Source organism: Moschus berezovskii, chromosome 5 (assembly GCF_049115385.1).
Source record: "Moschus berezovskii isolate FMDL1 chromosome 5, NW_MosBer_1.0, whole genome shotgun sequence".
NCBI lineage: Eukaryota > Metazoa > Chordata > Mammalia > Artiodactyla > Moschidae > Moschus > Moschus berezovskii.
In genome coordinates, this window is record NC_142464.1 from 107,951,778 (window position 1) to 107,969,136 (window position 17,359).

General features: G+C 38.8%; 1 long non-coding RNA gene across 2 annotated transcripts in view; it reads left to right on the forward strand.

The window, feature by feature from the left end:
• Positions 1-15,435, forward strand: part of LOC148777899 (uncharacterized) — a 130,770-nt gene extending 115,335 nt beyond the window's left edge. For both annotated transcript variants that reach the window (XR_016037383.1, XR_016037384.1), the window contains 2 exons: positions 14,590-14,687; positions 15,260-15,435. This is a non-coding gene — a long non-coding RNA (uncharacterized LOC148777899). The remainder of the gene's footprint in view (positions 1-14,589; positions 14,688-15,259) is intronic.
• Positions 15,436-17,359: the final 1,924 nt, after the last annotated feature.

Below are 17,359 nucleotides of genomic sequence, written 5' to 3' on the forward strand. Positions count from 1 at the left end.
ATCACCAGCTCCCGGAGTTCACTCAAACTCATGTCCATCGAGTCGGTGATGCCATCCAGCCATCTCATTCTCCGTCGTCCCCTTCTCCTCCTGCCCCCAATCCTTCCCAGCATCAGAGTCTTTTCCAGTGAGTCAACTCCTCGCATGAGGTGGCCAAAGCATTGGAGTTTCAGCTTCACCATCAGTCCCTCCAATGAACACCCAGGACTGATCTCCTTTAGGATGGACTGGTTGGATCTCCTTACATTCCAAGGGACTCTCAAGAGTCTTCTCCAATACCACACCTCAAAAGCATAAATTCTTCAGTGCTCAGCTTTCTTCACAGTCCAACTCTCACATCCATACATGACCACTGGAAAAACCATAGCCTTGACTAGACAGACCTTTGTTGGCAAAATAATATCTCTGCTTTTTTTTTTTATTTTTATTTATTTATTTTTTAGGTAATTAATTTATTTTTTATTGGAGGCAAATTATTTTACAATATTATATTGGTTGGTTTTGCCATACATTGATATGAATTTGCCCCAGGTTTACATAAGTTCCCCCTCCTGAACCCCCCTCCCACCTCCCTCCTCCCTTTATCCTCCCTCTGGGTCATCCCCGCATGCCAGCCCCGAGCATCCTATAACATGCATTGACCCTGAACTATTGATTCGTCTCACATATGACAACATACGTGTTTCAATGCCATTCTCCCAAATCATCCCACCCTCACCCTCTCCCATAGAGTCCCAAAGACTGTTCTATACATCTGTGTCTTGATTTTTTTAAATTAATATTTATCGGAGTTGAATAGTTGACTCAGATAGTAAAGAATCTGCCTGCAATGCAGGAGACTTGTGGGTTCGATCCTTGGGTCAGGAAGATCTCCTGGAGAAGGGGATGGTTATCTTCTCCAGTATTCTTGCCTGGGAAATCTCACAGACAGAGATGCTTGGGGGGGGGGTCACAGTCCATGGGGGTCACAGAAACTAACACACACACAGTTGCTTTTATAATATACCCAATATTGAAGGTAGGCTAATTGCCTCATAATCAGACTGTTTCATCACTGGTAGCTGACTTGTGTGAATTTCTTTCATATATAATATTAATGAAAAATAATGTCATCATGTACTGACCACATCACAAAGTCCAGTGTGAATGGAGCATCTGAAACCACCAAAATGAGAAAATTAACCCATGGGAGAATGGTTTTTCCAGGTTGTGCTTTTGGATTATGCTTTTGGCTTGCCTTGCGGGACGTTCTAAGGATCTGCAGCCTGATGGTCTCTGTTGAAATTACAGTATTTGGGAATATTCTTGAAGAATTCCCCTATGTAGTGTTCTTTTCATGAAGACCCACTGGGAAATATCTTTTTAATTTTAAACATGAAGAGCTGGGCTTGTTCTTGTGAGTTGGTTTGATTTTATCTTAATGGACATGTCACTTAAAGCTGATAGTGTTTCCCTTGTTTCTTTGGCTATAAGGATGCTCAGAACCAAATTTATAGTCCACTTATTGTAAATATGCTGGAGAAGGAAACAGCAACCCATTCCAGAGTTCTTACCTGGAGAATCTCATGGACAGAGGGGCCTGGTGGGCTGCAGTCCATGGGGTCGCAAAGAGTCAGACACGACTGAGCGACTAACACACATATTGCAAATATACAGAATCTTATGGCATACATTAAAAGGTATTTTTCAAATCTGGTACCAGAATCTGACTCTGGTACCAAATTTAAAAAAGAGTATACAGTGCAATTCATTCTCTCTTTCTTGTCCCTTTCTACCAGTCAACAGGTTGTCATTTTAGAAGGAACCACTGTTACCAGTTTCTGAATATTCTCTGTTTTTATGACATAAACTGAGATGACACAGGTTTTGTGGTGGTGGTTTAGTTGCTAAGTCATGTCCAACTTTTGCAACCCCATGTACTGTAGCATACCAGGCTCCTCTGTCCATGGGATTTTCCAGGCAAGAATACTGGAGTGGGTTGCTGTTTCCTTCTCCAGGGGATCTTCCTGACCTAGAGACTGAAACTGAGTCTCCTGTATTGCAGGCAGTCTGCTGCATTGCAGGTGGATTCTTTACTGACTGAGCTACCAGGGAAGCACCTATAAAGGTTATGCTCTGTGCTAAAGGTGACAAAGAACCATTGAGTGGGTTGAAGAGGGAAATCAAACAGATCAGATTATGTGTTGGTAGGACTTGTGCTGCTGCTGAAATTGTGTGGGACTGGAGGTACAGAGGGGCAACTGGGAGACTGCTTTTTCAGTCCAGGCAGGTGCTTATAAAAGAGGATGGAGGGAAGATGGATTTAAAATCAGCAGGATTTAATAATTCAATAGATGCTGAATATTAGACAAGGAACATTCAAAGATGATTAACTGATTTCTAGCTTCAAATACTATGTGAACTCTGTAACCACCCTTGGGGGTAGAGAGGGAGAAGATGAGTTACATTTTTTAAAAAAGTGTTGCTGCTGCTGCTGCTGCTAAGTCACTTCAGTCGTGTCCGACTCTGTGTGACCCCATAGACGGAAGCCCACCAGGCTCCCCCATCCCTGGGATTCTCCAGGCAAGAACACTGGAGTGGGTTGCCATTTCCTTCTCCAATGTGTGAGAGTGGAAAGTGAAAGTGAAGTCACTCAGTAGAAGTGTTGAGTTGCTGAGTAATATTACATTGTGTATATGTACAGCAACTTTGTTATCCATTCAGGAAGGCCTTTGAGTCAGTTCTAATGAGGTGGATGAAACTAGAGCCTATTATACAGAGTGAAGTAAGTCAGAAAGAGAAAGATAAATATCATATTCTAATGCATATATGGCACCCCACTCCAGTACCCTTGTCTGGAAAATCCCATAGACGGAGGAGCCTGGTGGGCTGTAGTCCATGGGGTCGCTAAGAGTCGGACACCACTGAGCAACTTCACTTTCACTTTTCACTTTCCTGCATTGGAGAAGGAAATGGCAACCCACTCCAGTGTTCTTGCCTGGAGAATCCCAGGGATGGGGTAGCCTGGTGGGCTGCCGTCTATGGGATAACGTAGAGTTGGACACGAGTGAAGCGACTTAGCTGCAGCAGCAGCAGCAGCAACACATATATATGGAATCTAGAAAAATGGTACTGAAGAATTTATTTACAGGGCAGCAATGGAGAAACAGACAGAGAATAGACTTATGGACCTGGGGAGAGGGGAGGGGAAGGTGAGATGTATGGCAAGAGTAACATGGAAACTCACATTACCATATGTAAAATAGATGGCCAATGGGAATTTGCTGTATGGCCCAGGAAACTCAAACAGGGGCTCTGTATCAACTTAGAGGGGTGGGATGGGGAGGGAGGTGGGAGGGAAGTTCAAAAGGGAGGGGATATATGTACACCTATGGCTGATTCATGTTGAGGTTTGACAGAAAACAATAAAATTCTGTAACGTGATTATCGTTCAATAAAAAATAAATAAATTTTTAAAAAGTGTTGAGTTGTATAGTTTGAGGAGCAGAACACCCAGGAGGAGGCAGAGACAAAAGGATGATGCTGAAAGACGATATCTAGATAAAAGGACTTAAGAAATCATAAGCCTAGAGATCACGGGAGAAGGCTCACAGAAGACTAAAGTACAGGGGATCACCTAGGGAGAAGGACTAGAGTGTTGAAATGTGACAGGTTTAGAACTAGTTAAATATTTTGCCTTTAGTTGTCTTTTTTCCAACCTACTTCCATTACCTGATCCATCTCTGACTCATAGTGCTTAGTGAATAATGCACTATTTAATCACCATCTGAATGAGTTTGCAGAACTCTTCTCCACTTTCATTTTGAAAGTATCACTGTGGTGTCAAAAATACCATGGCTGGTTGCAGTAATCTACATGAAGTATAATCTTGGCGGAGTATAATGAGGCTGAATTGGATAGCTTTTAAAAACTAATGTAAGTAATAGTTGCTTTTTTTGTTTTTTAGCTACTGTATAATTCCAAGGGCACATATTAAGTGTGTGAAAAGTTAAAAGACTCCAGAAGTATTAATAGTTTTACATAAATCACTGCTTAGCCTTTTCCTCTAAGGATGTATTTTTTAAATGCATTTAAAAGCATAAATGGTTTATAGTTAAAAATGAGATATGTTCAATTTTAGTGGTAATGCCAGACTTAAAAGTTTGTTTTTACTTACAATTTTTATTTATTTAAACTGAAAAAAAGTTTTTCCATTTCTCATACCTCTTACCCCCTGCCTTTTGCAGCCACCAATCTGTTCTCTATTTTGTTTTGCTTTTCAGATTTCACATATAAAAAAGATCATACAGTATTTGTCTTTGTTAACTTATTGCACGTAGCATAATGCCTTTGAAGCCCAACCATGTTGTTGCAAATTTCATTCTTCATGACCGAACAATATTTCATTGTGTGTGTGTGTATATATACACATATACATGTATATGTATATATGCACACATATATATATCTCACCTGGGTAGTGGCTATGGGAGTGTATGAACTTTTGATAATTACTTAAGCTACATACTTTTGATTCATGCATTTTCCCATATGAAATAATATATCCATAAAAAGTTAAAAATGGGGAAATGTAGGGGAGGGATAAATTGGAGACTGGGATTGAGATATACACACTACTGTATATAAAGTACACAACTAATAAGAACCTACTGTATAGCACAGGGAACTCTACTCAGTACTCTGTAATGACCTATATGGGAAAAGAACCTAAAACAGAGTGGATATATATATACATATAACTGATTCACTTTGCTGTACAGTAGAAACACAGCATTGTAAACCAACTATGCTCCAACAAAAATTAATTTAAAAAAAGTTAAAAATGGCATTGGGCTATATAGTTTGATGAAATGTATTTGATGATGAATTTTCACAAACTAGATTCTAATCTGTTTCTAAAGAACAATACCAGTTAGAAGAATATGCAAATTTCCTGCTTAAAAACAGGAATGACTTTGAGGATGAGAGTTCGGAGTGGTGGGAAGTTAGAAGTGAATAAAATCTCACATTTTCTAAGAGAAGTGGCCGCTCATCCTATAACAAGTCCTTCATGAAACAGTATTCTGAATGTCCCTCTCAGAGTTAACATAGGGTTCTGGATACAGGCAGGATATAGTAGAAGGAAAGACCTCGCTAGGGACCAAATGCAGACTGGCAGCCTCTGGTCCAGTTGTGTATAAAATCCCTGAAGACAAGCACAGAAACACCATAAGCTTTGAAAAGATAAAATATTCAACAATTTCAAGATGCAACGATTCTGTGTTTTTTATTTTTGTTGTTGCTATTGCTGCTGTTGATTTTTTTTTTCTCATGGGATGAATCAGGAAATAATTCCTCAGATAGGTTTTACATAATTAAAGAAATCTCTCTGCCTAAAGGAAACCAACCAAATCAGAGACTGGAGTCTGGAGCAAATCCCTTGATTTCTGATTCGCTGTAAGGATTATACTGGCGTATGATTCTAATGATACAAACCTTTTTTGTGTGGTTGATAGGGTGGCCTCTGCAGTCAGACTGCCTGCAGGGTTCACATCTGGATTCAGCCTTTTACAAATTGTGACTGAGCTCATTATTTAATCTCTCTGCAAAGTGAGGATGAAAATAGTATGCATCTCATAGGGTTCTTCTGAGAATGGAATGAGACTGTGCAAGCCAGATGCTTATCACAGTGCATGCCATGTAGTACCGGAGAAGGCAATGGCAACCCACTCCAGTGTTCTTGCCTGGAGAATCCCAGGGACGGGGGAACCTGGTGGGCTTCTGTCTATGGGGTCACACAGAGTCGGACACGACTGAAGCGACTCAGCAGCAGCAGCAACAGCCATGTAGTAATACCATGGTTAGTCTTAGCTATTATTGTTAATGATATTAATCACAGTGTAATCCTCTGATTACATTAAGGACAGGCTGTCAGGTTGAGACTAGCACGAATGTAACATTTATTGGCTTATGTTTATTTCAGTGTCCCAGGTTTCTCCAGGCTCTAGAAACACTCTTCCCTCCTCCTATCTTTCAGACTTGGGGGACATAATAAAGTCCATTGTTGCTGATATTTGGAGGTGTCATGGTGTTTTGTGGGTTTCTTTAACTTTCTTGACAATTTCAAAAGCTCTTTTAGGTCAAGTCTTCCAAACAGGTCATCTGTTTTGTGCCGAGACCCTCACCGATACATCTAGGTTGCCTTCAAAACCAGCAGGGGACTGGCACACTTTCATTTTATTTTTAATTAAATTAGATTAAAATAAAAATTTAATTTTACAGGGAAGCCATAGAATATTCTAGTGTGCAAACATGAAACTTTTATAGGTTAAAATGTACCATCAAGTTGATCCCAGTTGTATGTTCTTTGGTAATATCACAGTCATCACCAAGAAGAAATGTTTTTCCCCTCAGAGTAAATTAGTGAATATTGCCTAAGAAGTTCATCCAATCATAGAAAATGATTTAGCTAAAGTTCAAACAAGCTAACCAGACATCATTTGAATTTTGGCTAATCATTTTCTGTAATTGGATGATATTCTAAGGCAATATTCGGCAATTTACTCTGAGACATTAGGATTCCTACTTAGACCTGGACTGGACCAGGGTCAGTCATTTAGCTTTTAATTGCCTGCCTGTGCTGATTTTTAGAAACCTAGTGATTTTACTTTAACTATCTGTTTGGGAGCTGCTAGTCAACACCAGTGTTCTTGCCTGGAGAATCCCAGGGATGGCAGAGCCTGGTGGGCTGCCGTCTGTGGGGTTGCACAGAGTCGGACACGACTGAAGCGACTTAGCAGCAGCAGCAGCAGTCAACACCTTTTCACACTCAGATCAGTTTCTAGAAAGGTCTCCTAGGATGAAGAAGTAAAGAGATATTTCATCTGTTTTCCTGGTGGAGATTGTTTTAGTTTTGTATTTTGAGCAGGTATTCAAGTCTGCATTTTGCATCCAGTCTTGTGACATTCCTTCTCATCTCTCTGCTTGCTTCCCCCAGAGAGGCGAGGGCTAGGGCTAGGCTGCACCTGGTAACACTGTAAGACCCTCTGATACGGGAGACATGATGCTAAGATCTAACCAAGAGCTACAGACTCAGTTCCCGGCGTCCTTCTGTGCCAACTCAGCCCAGGTTACTCTTTCTGGCTGCTCTCCCACCTGCCTAATCCTGCATGAATAAAAAAATTATTTGTAAATGCACATGAAGCATTTATTACAATTCTGTACTCTGGACCATAAAACAAATCTCAATAAATTTAAGAGGCTTCAAGTCTTATGAAGTACCCTCTCTAATCATAGTAGAAATGAATTAGAAATCAGTAACAGAAAGACATCTGGAAAATTTCTAAATATTTGGAAACTAAAAAACATTTCTAAATGATCCATGGGTCAAAGGATAAATAAAAAGGAAATCAGAAAGTGTTTTGAACTGAATGAAAATAAAATCACAACGTATCAAAGTTTTTGAGATGCTGCTAAAGCAGTATTTCAGTTCAGTTCAGTTCAGTCGCTCAGTCATGTCCAACTCTTTGCGACCCCATGAATCACAGCACGCCAGGCCTCCCTGTCCATCACCAATTCCCGGAGTTCACTCAAACTCATGTCCATCGAGTCGGTGATGCCATCCAGCCATCTCATTCTCTGTCGTCCCCTTCTCTTCCAACCCCCAATCCCTCCTAGCATCAGACTCTTTTAAAAAGCCTCTTGATGAAAGTGAAAGAGGAGAGTGAAAAGTTTGGCTTGAAGCTCAACATTCAGAAAACGAAGATCATGGCATCTGGTCCCATCACTTCATGGGAAATAGATGGGGAAACAGTGGAAACAGTGTCAGACTTTATTTTTTTGGGCTCCAAAGTCACTGCAGATGGTGACTGAAATTAAAAGACGCTTACTCCTTGGAAGCAGTACTTAAGAACAGATAAAAATAGAAGTCTATCTTAGGAAAGTAAAAAAGTTCCAAATCAATAATCTCAATTTATATTTGAAGAAGTATAAACCAGAAGTGGATCCTTAATTTAAGTTTTCAAAGTAAATGGGAGAAAGTACAAAGACTGTACTAGACACAGTATTTCAGAGAAACAGAGCCAAAGCTGATGGTGTATTTCTGTATCAGCATCCAAGACCTGAGCATCAGTGGAATTGATGGTGTTAGTCCCAGTTTGAGTCTGAAAGCCTGAGTTCCTGGGATGCTGGAAACCAGGGGCAGGAGAAAATGGAAGTTTCAGCTCAACTAGAGAGCAGACTTATCCTTCTTCTGCTTTTGTGCTTGCTTCAGGCCCTCAATAGTTTGGTGATGCCCATTCGCATTGGTGAAAGTGGTCTTCTCTACCTTATCAACCAATTCCAATGCTAATCTTGTCCAGAAATTCCATATAATCAGAAGTTATACTATAAACAGTTATATAATAATAGCACCAGTTATCTGGGCATATGTTAGCCCAGTGAAATTGACAAATAAAATTAACCATCACAAAGACTAAGTAGAAATCAATGAAACAGAAAAATGATAGAGACAATCAATGGAACAAGGGATTTTTTTTGAAAAGATAAATAACATTGATAAACCCCTGGCTAGGATGATTAGAGAAACAATAGAAGAAGCACAAAGGCCAAGATCAGGAATGAGAGAGATGGTATTACTACAAATACTGCAGATATTAAAAAGAAAACAACATAGTATTATAAATAACTTTTCCCAACAGGTCAACAACTTAGATGAAATGGACAACTTCCTTGAAAGTCTTGGTTGCCAGAGTTCACTCAAGTTGAAACAGAATAACTGAATAACTCTGAATTTGTTAAAGAAATTGTATTTGTAGTAAAAAAGAAAAACAAAAAAACTGCCAGAGAAAACCCCAGTTGTAGATGGCTTTACTGGTGAATTCTTCTGAATATTAGGGGAAAATATATATGCCAATTATACAAAATTGAAGAGGAGGAAATATTTTCATTATATGAGTACAGAATTACTGGCATCACCGACTCTGTGGACATGAGTTTGAGTGAACTCCGGGAGTTGGTGATGGATAGGGAGGCCTGGTGTGCTGTGATTCATGGGGTCGCGGACAGTCAGACACGACTGAGCGACTGAACTGAAGACCAAAGACATTATAAGTAATACAGAACTATACGTCAATTTACTCATTAAAACAGATACCAAAATTCTTAATAAAATTCTAGCAAGTTGAATGTGATGATACATAAAAATGATAACACATCACGATCAAATGGAGTTTATCCCAGGAATGCAAGGTAGAAATGACAAATGAAAATTAATTAATGGAATTCACAATGTTAATAGACTCAAAAAAGGAAAATCATGTGATAACTCAATAGATACAGAAAAAACATCAGGTGAAATCCAAATTCCATTCCTGATAAAAAAATCACAGCAAATACCAATAAGAAGGAGGCTTCCTCAATCTGATAAAGGGCATTCATGAAAAACCTACAATTGGAATCACACATGATGGTTAAAGACTAAATGCTTTGACTATATGATCAAATACAAGACAAAGATGTCCACTTTTCCACTTCTTTTTATATTATACTAGGGGTTCTAGCCTTTGCTTTCAGGCAAGAAAAAGAAATACAAAGCAACCAGACTGGAAAAGAAGTGGTAAAAATGTCTTTATTCACAAATAACACAGCCATTTATGTAGAAAATTTTATGAAACTACTGAAAACTCTGAGAACTAATGTGTTTAACAAGGCTTTGGGATACAAGATCATGCTAGCAAAGAACACTTGGAAATTGAAGATAAAGAACAGTGTCACTTAAAACAGCATAAAGTATAAGACATATATAGTGATAAATCTGACAAAAGATGTGCAAAATCTCTACACTAAAACTATATATCATTGCTGAGAAGTTTTGAAAATCTATAAATAAACAGAATCTATTTATGAATCAGAAGAATGTTACTGTTCCCAAATTGATGCATAAATTCAACACAACTCCATTTAGAATCCCAGTAGGTAAACTGTAGAAACTTGACAAGTAAATTCTAAAATCCATATGGAAATGTAAAGGACCCAGACAGACTAGCCAAAATAGTATTGAAAAAGGATAAAATCAGAGGGCTTTCCCTACCTCACTTGAAGTCTTCTTATAAAGCTACATTAATCAAGGAAATGTGGTATTGGTGTGAAGACAGACATATAAATCAATTGAACAAAACAGAGAGTTCAGAAATCAACCCACCCATACATGGTGAATTGATTTTTCTAAACCGAAAAGACAATTTAGTGGAAAAGAGATAGTCTTTTTCAACAAATGTTGCTGAAACAGTTGGTTCAGTCAGTTCAGTTCAGCCGCTCAGTCGTGTCTGACTCTCCGCGACCCCATGAATCACAGCACGCCAGGCCTCCCTGTCCATCAACAACTCCTGGAGTTCACTCAAACTCATGTCCACAGAGTCGGTGATGCCATTCAACCATCTCATTCTCCGTCGTCCCCGTCTCCTCGCTCCCCCAATCCCTCCCAGCATCAGACTCTTTTCCAGTGAGTCAACTCGTCGCTTGAGGTGGCCAGAGTATTGCAGTTTCAGCTTTAGCATCAGTCCTTCCAATGAAAACCCAGGATTGATCTCCTTTAGAATGGACTGGTTGGATCTCCTTGCAGTATAAGGGACTCTCAAGAGTCTTCTCCAGCACCACAGTTCAAAAGCATCAATTCTTCGGCGATCAGCTTTCTTCACAGTCCAACTCTCACATCCATACATGACCACGGGAAAAACCATAGCCTTGACTAGACGGACCTTTGTTGGCAAAAGTACTGTCTCTGCTTTTTAATATGCTATCTAGGTTGGTCATAACTTTCCTTCCAAGGAGTAAGCGTCTTTTAATTTCCTGGCTACAATCAGCATCTGCAGTGATTTTGGAGCCCCCCAAAATAAAGTCTGACACTGTTTCCACTGTTTTTCCATCTATTTCCCATGAAGTGGTGGGACCAGATGCCATGATCTTTGTTTTCTGAATGTTGAGCTTCACTTTCATCAAGAGGCCTTTGAGTTCCTCTTCACTTTCTGCCATAAGGGTGGTGTCATCTGCATATCTGAGGTTATTGATATTTCTCCCGGCAATCTTGATTCCAGCTTGTGCTTCTTCCAGCCCACCATTACCCATATGTAAAATAATGTACTTGGATATATATACCTTGCACCACAGACCCAAATTAATTTAAAGTGGATTCTAGACCTAAATATAAAACATAAAACTATTAAACTTACAGGAAAAAATAGGTGAAAATTATTGTGACTGACAATAATTTTTAAGGTAAATTTCCTTAAAAACGACACAAAGACATGATTCATGAAAGAAAAAAAAATTAAATTAGACTTCATCAAAATTACAAACTTCTCATCATAAGACACTGATAATAGAATGAAACGACATCACAGATTGGGAGAAAATATTTGCAAGTTGAATATTTGATAAATGTTTTTATTGTTCAGTCACTAAGTCATGTCCAGTTCTTTGTGACCCCATGGACTGCAGCACTTCAGGCTCCTCTGTCCTCCACTCTCTTCCAGAGTTTGCTCAGATTCATATCCATTGAGTCAGTGATGCTATCTAATCATCTCATCTCTGCCACTTCCTTCTCCTTTTGTTTTCAATATTTCCTAGCATCAAGGTCTGGAATGAGTTGGTTCTTCACATCAAGTAGCCGAAGTATTGGAGCTTCAGCTTCAGCATCAGTCCTTCCAATGAATATTAAGGGTTGGTTTCCTTTAGGATTGACTGGTATAATCTTGCAGTCCAAGGAACCCTCAAGAGTCTTCTCTAGCACCACCAATTTGAAAGCATCAATACTTATGTGCTCAGCCTTCTTTATGACCCAACTCTCATATCTGTACATGAGCTACTGGAAAAAATCAAAGCTTTGACTATACAGATCTTTGCAGCAAAGTGATATCTTTGCTTTTTAATACTCTGTCTAGGTTTGTCATAGCTTTCTTTCCAAGAACCAAGCATCTTTTAATTTTATGACTTCAGTCACCATCTACAGTGATTTTGGAGCCCAAGAAAATAAAATCTATCACTGCTTTCACTTTTCCCCCTTCCATTTGCCATGAAGTGATGGGACTCGCTGCCATGATCTTAAGTTTTTTGAATGCTGAGTTTCAAGTCACCTTTTTCACTCTCCTCTTTCATGCCCATCAAGAGGCTTTTTAGTTCCTCCTCACTTTCTGCCATTAGAGTGGTATCATCTGCATGTCTGAGCTCATTGCTATCTCTCCTGGCAATCTAGATTCCAGCTTGTGATTCATCTAGCCTGACATTTCACGTGATATACTCTGCACAGAAGTTAAATAAGCAGGGTGACAATATGTAGCCTTGTCATACTCCTTTCCCATTTTGAACCGGTCTGTTGTTCCATCTCCAGTTCTAACTGTTGCTTCTTGACTTGCATAGAGGTTTCTCAGGAGACAAGTAAGGTGGTCTGGTACTCCCATCTCTTTAAGAATTTTCCACAGTTTGTTGTGATCCACACAGTCAAAGGCTTTAGTGCAGTCAATGAAGCAGATGTTTTTCTGGAATTCCCTTGCTTTCTCCATGATCAACAAATGTTGGCAATTGATCTCTGGGGTTTTATATCTGGAAGTTCTTCATTCACACACTGCTGGAGCCTGGCTTGAAGGATTTTGAGCATAACCTTGCTAGCATATGAAATGAGCACAATATCTAGAATACACAAGGAACTCTAAAAATAGTAATAGTACTCAATAAAATGAATGGGGAAAAGATCTGAATAGATCTGAGTTTTGAACAAATATTCCTTGAGTTTTTCACCAAGGAATATATATGGATGGCAAATAAACATATTAGAAGATGCTTAACATTATTAGTGGTTAGGAAAATATACATTAAAACTCCAATGAGATACTACTACACACATACTAAAATGTCTAAAATTAAAACCTGACCACATCAAATGTTGGTGAGAATGTGGAGCAACTCTTGTACTCTGCTGGTAGAAATGTAAAATGGTACAATCATTTTAGAAGGGAGTTTGGCATTATCTTAAAAAGTTAAATATACAATTACCATATAACCTATCCATTCCATTCTTAGGTATTTATCCAAGAGAAATGGAAGCAATGTCCATGGAAAGACTTGTACATAAGTTGATGTCAGCTGAATTTGTAGTGAGTGGTTCCAGACTGGAACAACCCAAATGTCCATCAACCTGTGAATGGAAAAAAGAAATTGGGGAAAAACTTAGCAACAAAAAGGAATACATATGCAACAATTAATGGAACTCAAAGGTCTTACACTGAGTGAAAGAGGTCAGTAAAAAATAGTGTACATTGTATGGTAACATTAATACAAAGTTCTAGAAAATCCAAGTTTCTCTATAGTGACAGGGACCAGATCAGTGAACTGCCTGTGGAAGGGAGAGTTGGAAAGGGGAAGGGCTGGGAAAAAGAGATTACAAAGGGCATGAGGAAACTCTTGAGAGTGATGGATGTGTTTATTATTTGATTTTTGTTATGGTTCTATGGGTGTATACTTACTCAACAAAGTATACATTTTAAATATGTGTAGTTTGTTGTACGTCAATCATGTCTTAATAAAACTGAAAAATTTTCACCATGTGCTTAAGGACTTAGACTCTGAAGGTTGCTAGGCCTGTATGGATATCTCTATAATATGGTCCACATGCTTTTCATTAAGTTATTAAATCTCTTTCATCTCTAGTTCCTTCATGTGCAACATAACCTCAAAGTGTTGATGTAAGAAAAAAGTGACATAATTAAAGCAACAAAAAACAACCAAGCAAATACACCAAAAATTACCATGTCTAAACAATTAATACTATTATTGGTATCATATGAATTCTTACTGCTGACAGTTTGCTATTAATATAGAGGGAATGAAAAGGACAGAAACAGTTGTGTGGATTATTTAGAAGTCCATCACAAATTTGTAATGATGGCAGTGCTAATGCTAAGTCACTTCAGTCGTGTCCGACTCTGTGTGGCAATAAACCTGTCTTAAAATCTTTGGACTTGGTTCAAGCATTACAAAAATTCCTGTGTGTTTTTTATGAGATGACCCACATCTGATACCAATAGCCAAAGTTTCTATAATATGTTTCTCTTATATGTAATGTAATATAATGACATGCTGCCTTATTTCCATTTCAGTCCATTCTATACACTGCAGTTGAAATTCTCAAAGAAAAAAAAATTCTTCTTTTCCCTTGCTTAGTTACCATGGGTTTGCTATTTCTTAAAGAATTAAATTCAGTCTCCTCAGACTGGCATTGCAAGTACTCCAAAACTTGCCTACTCTTTGCTTTCCTTAGAAAGTCTAGTGTAGAGGTTAAGAATAGGAAGCTCTTGGGATAGGAGCACCTGGTTCTACTCTCTGTATGCCTCAGTTTCATCCCTTGAAAATGGGAATGATAATAATATCTACTCTCCAGGGCTATGTTGAGGGTTAAATAAACTTGCACAAGCCAAGCTCTTAGAATAGTGACTGGTTTATATTATAATAAGAGTTCAAGAAGTTTCGGGTGTTTTTTGCCCTTATTCTATCTACCTCCTCCTGTATGCCTCCCCATGTATTATTTTCTCCCATCACATTATTTGTTATTTCTTATAGGCTGAATTATGTCTCCCTTCCTGAAATTCTTATGTTGAAGATCTATTCCACAGTAACTAAGAATGTGACTGTATTTTGGAGATTCGGCCTTTAAAGAGGTAATTAATTTATAATGAAGTCTTAATCCAATCTGACTGGTGTATTTATTTATTTAAAACATTTTATTTTATATCAGCATATAGCTGATTAACAGTGTTGTGATAGCTTCAGGTAGACAGAATAGTTTCAGGTAGACAAAGAGAGGCAGCCATACATATACGTGTATCCACTCTTCCACAAACTCCCCTCCCATTCGAAAGTGAAAAGTGAAAGTCGCTTTGCGACCCCATGGACTTTATAGTCCATGGAATTCTCCAGGTCAGAATACTGGAGTGGGTAACCTTTCCCTTCTCCAGGGGATCTTCCCAACCTAGGGATCGAACCCACGTCTCCTGCATTGCAGGTGGATTCTTTACCAGCTGAGCCACAAGGGAAGCCCCAGAATACCAGAGTGGGTAGCCTATCCCTTCTCCAATGGATCTTCATATTCAGGCTGCCACTTAACATTGAGCAGAGTTCCTTGCACTATAATACAGTAGGACCTTGTTGATTATCCATATTAAATATAGCAGTGTGTATATGTTGATTCCAAAGTCTCTAACTATCCTTTTCCCCTTATTCTTGCCCCCAGGCAACCATAAATTTATTCTCTATTGACTGATGTCTTTATAAGAAGAAGAAATCTGAATATATGAAGGGACACCAGGGATGCACACACAAAGAAGAAAGACCACGTGAGGATACAGTGAGAAAGTGGCCATCAGTAAGCCAAGGAGAGAGGCCTTTGAGGAAACTAAACCTGCCAGCATTTTGACTGCTTCCAGAACTGTGAGAAATAAATTTCTGTTTCTTAAGTCACCCAATTTGTGGTATTTTACTATGATACCCCCTTGTAAACAAATGCATTCTTCCCAAATATACTCTGCGTTTTTCTGTTTCCACATCTTTACTTTCTCTTCCTACATGAAGCTATCTTCCTCAAATCCTCTTCCCCTAAAAGCTGCCTTTTTGTTAGAATTCATTTCCCTCATCTATACTTTCATAAGCATGCTGTTTTAGTCCTCTATTAAAGCATTTTCACTTTTGATTGTCTTTACCATAAATTCAGCCAATGCTTTGGCCACTGATGCAAAGTGGTATTGGTATTGGCCAAAATACCAATACTTTGGCCACCTGATGTGAAGAACAGACTCATTGGAAAAGACCCTGATACTGGGAAAGATTGAAGGCAGGAGGAGAAGGGGATGACAGAGGACGAGATGTTGGATGGCATCACTGACTTGATGGACATAAATTTGAGCAAGCTCTGGGAGTTGGTGATGGACAGGGAAGCCTGGTGTGCTGCAGTCCATCATGACCGAGCAACTAAACTGAACTAAATGGCTATCTAGCGAATAGAATCCCAGCATCCTCTGTAGCTAGTTGTAGCCACATGACTAAGTTCTGACTAATGGAAAATGAGTAGAAGTGATGAGTACAATTTTCACATTATGGCCTAAAAGGAAAGAAGGAAAACCTGCCCAAAGGAGTGTTTCTGCTCCTGCTGGCTGGACTGTAAACTTAATGTCATCTGGAGCAATCATCTTGGACTAGGAGATGTTGATGACGGTAGCATGGAAGATTAAAGAAGCCGGGTCCCTGATGACTGTGGAATTATATCAGGCCTAGATCTTTTCAATCCTTTTAACAGAAGTACATACAGACAGCACAAGTAAACAGATACACACACACACATCTGTGAACACACACACACACACAACCATAGCTAATACACTATCCAAACCAGAACAACCAACTTTTTTATGTGGGGATGTCTTAGATTAGAAATATGTCAACATATTTCAACTTGTATTTTTTCCTGTTTTTATAATCAACATTGTCTTTTGGCAACCTCATTAAAATGTCTCATTAGTTAAATGTGGAATGATGAATAGGGACAGTTAACAAGGCATAAATCAATCAGATTTTCTGATGAGGTCATAAGCTACAGTAACAGTCTTTTGTAGCAGTAAATTCTCAAGTGCTTGATGTAACTTGAAATTTGTAAATGTTTCCAAGCTAAGTATAATTTTTAGGTTGGATGTAAAGAGAATAATTGGCGTCAGAGGCTAAGTGGAAATAATACTAAAAGCTAATAATACTAAATGCTAAATAATAATAAAAGCAACAGCTCTACACTTATTCCTCTCTGAGAACATGTTCCCAATATCTGTCATCACAAATTTACCCCAAATTGTACATTATATAATTTTTTCATAAAATATATCCAACCAATCATTTGTTGCCAACTTCTGAAAAAAATCTTAAAAATGAGAGGATTGATTGTTTACAGATTAATCTTTTATTCTCAGGGAGACAGGAGAAGGGATGGATGGGAAGAGGTGAACTATTGGAGACGGGATGAGACTACTGAACTCTGAAGAAGAGGAAAAGCAAATGCTCTCAAATATTCAGCAGTTTCCAAATATTTTTTTAATGCCTGTTATACTTCATGTATTATTCCAGGTGCTGAGGGTTCAAAACTGAATAATATTTCTATCCCAAAGATGCTTTTAAAACAGTTGGAGAAGCAAACAAGTAAACTGACTATCAGTTCAGTTCAGTCGCTTAGTCGTGTCCGACTCTTTGCGACCCCACGAACCACAGCACGCCAGGCCTCCCTGTCCATCACCAACTCCCGGAGTTCACTCAAACTCATGTCCATCGAGTTGGTGATGCCATCCAGCCATCT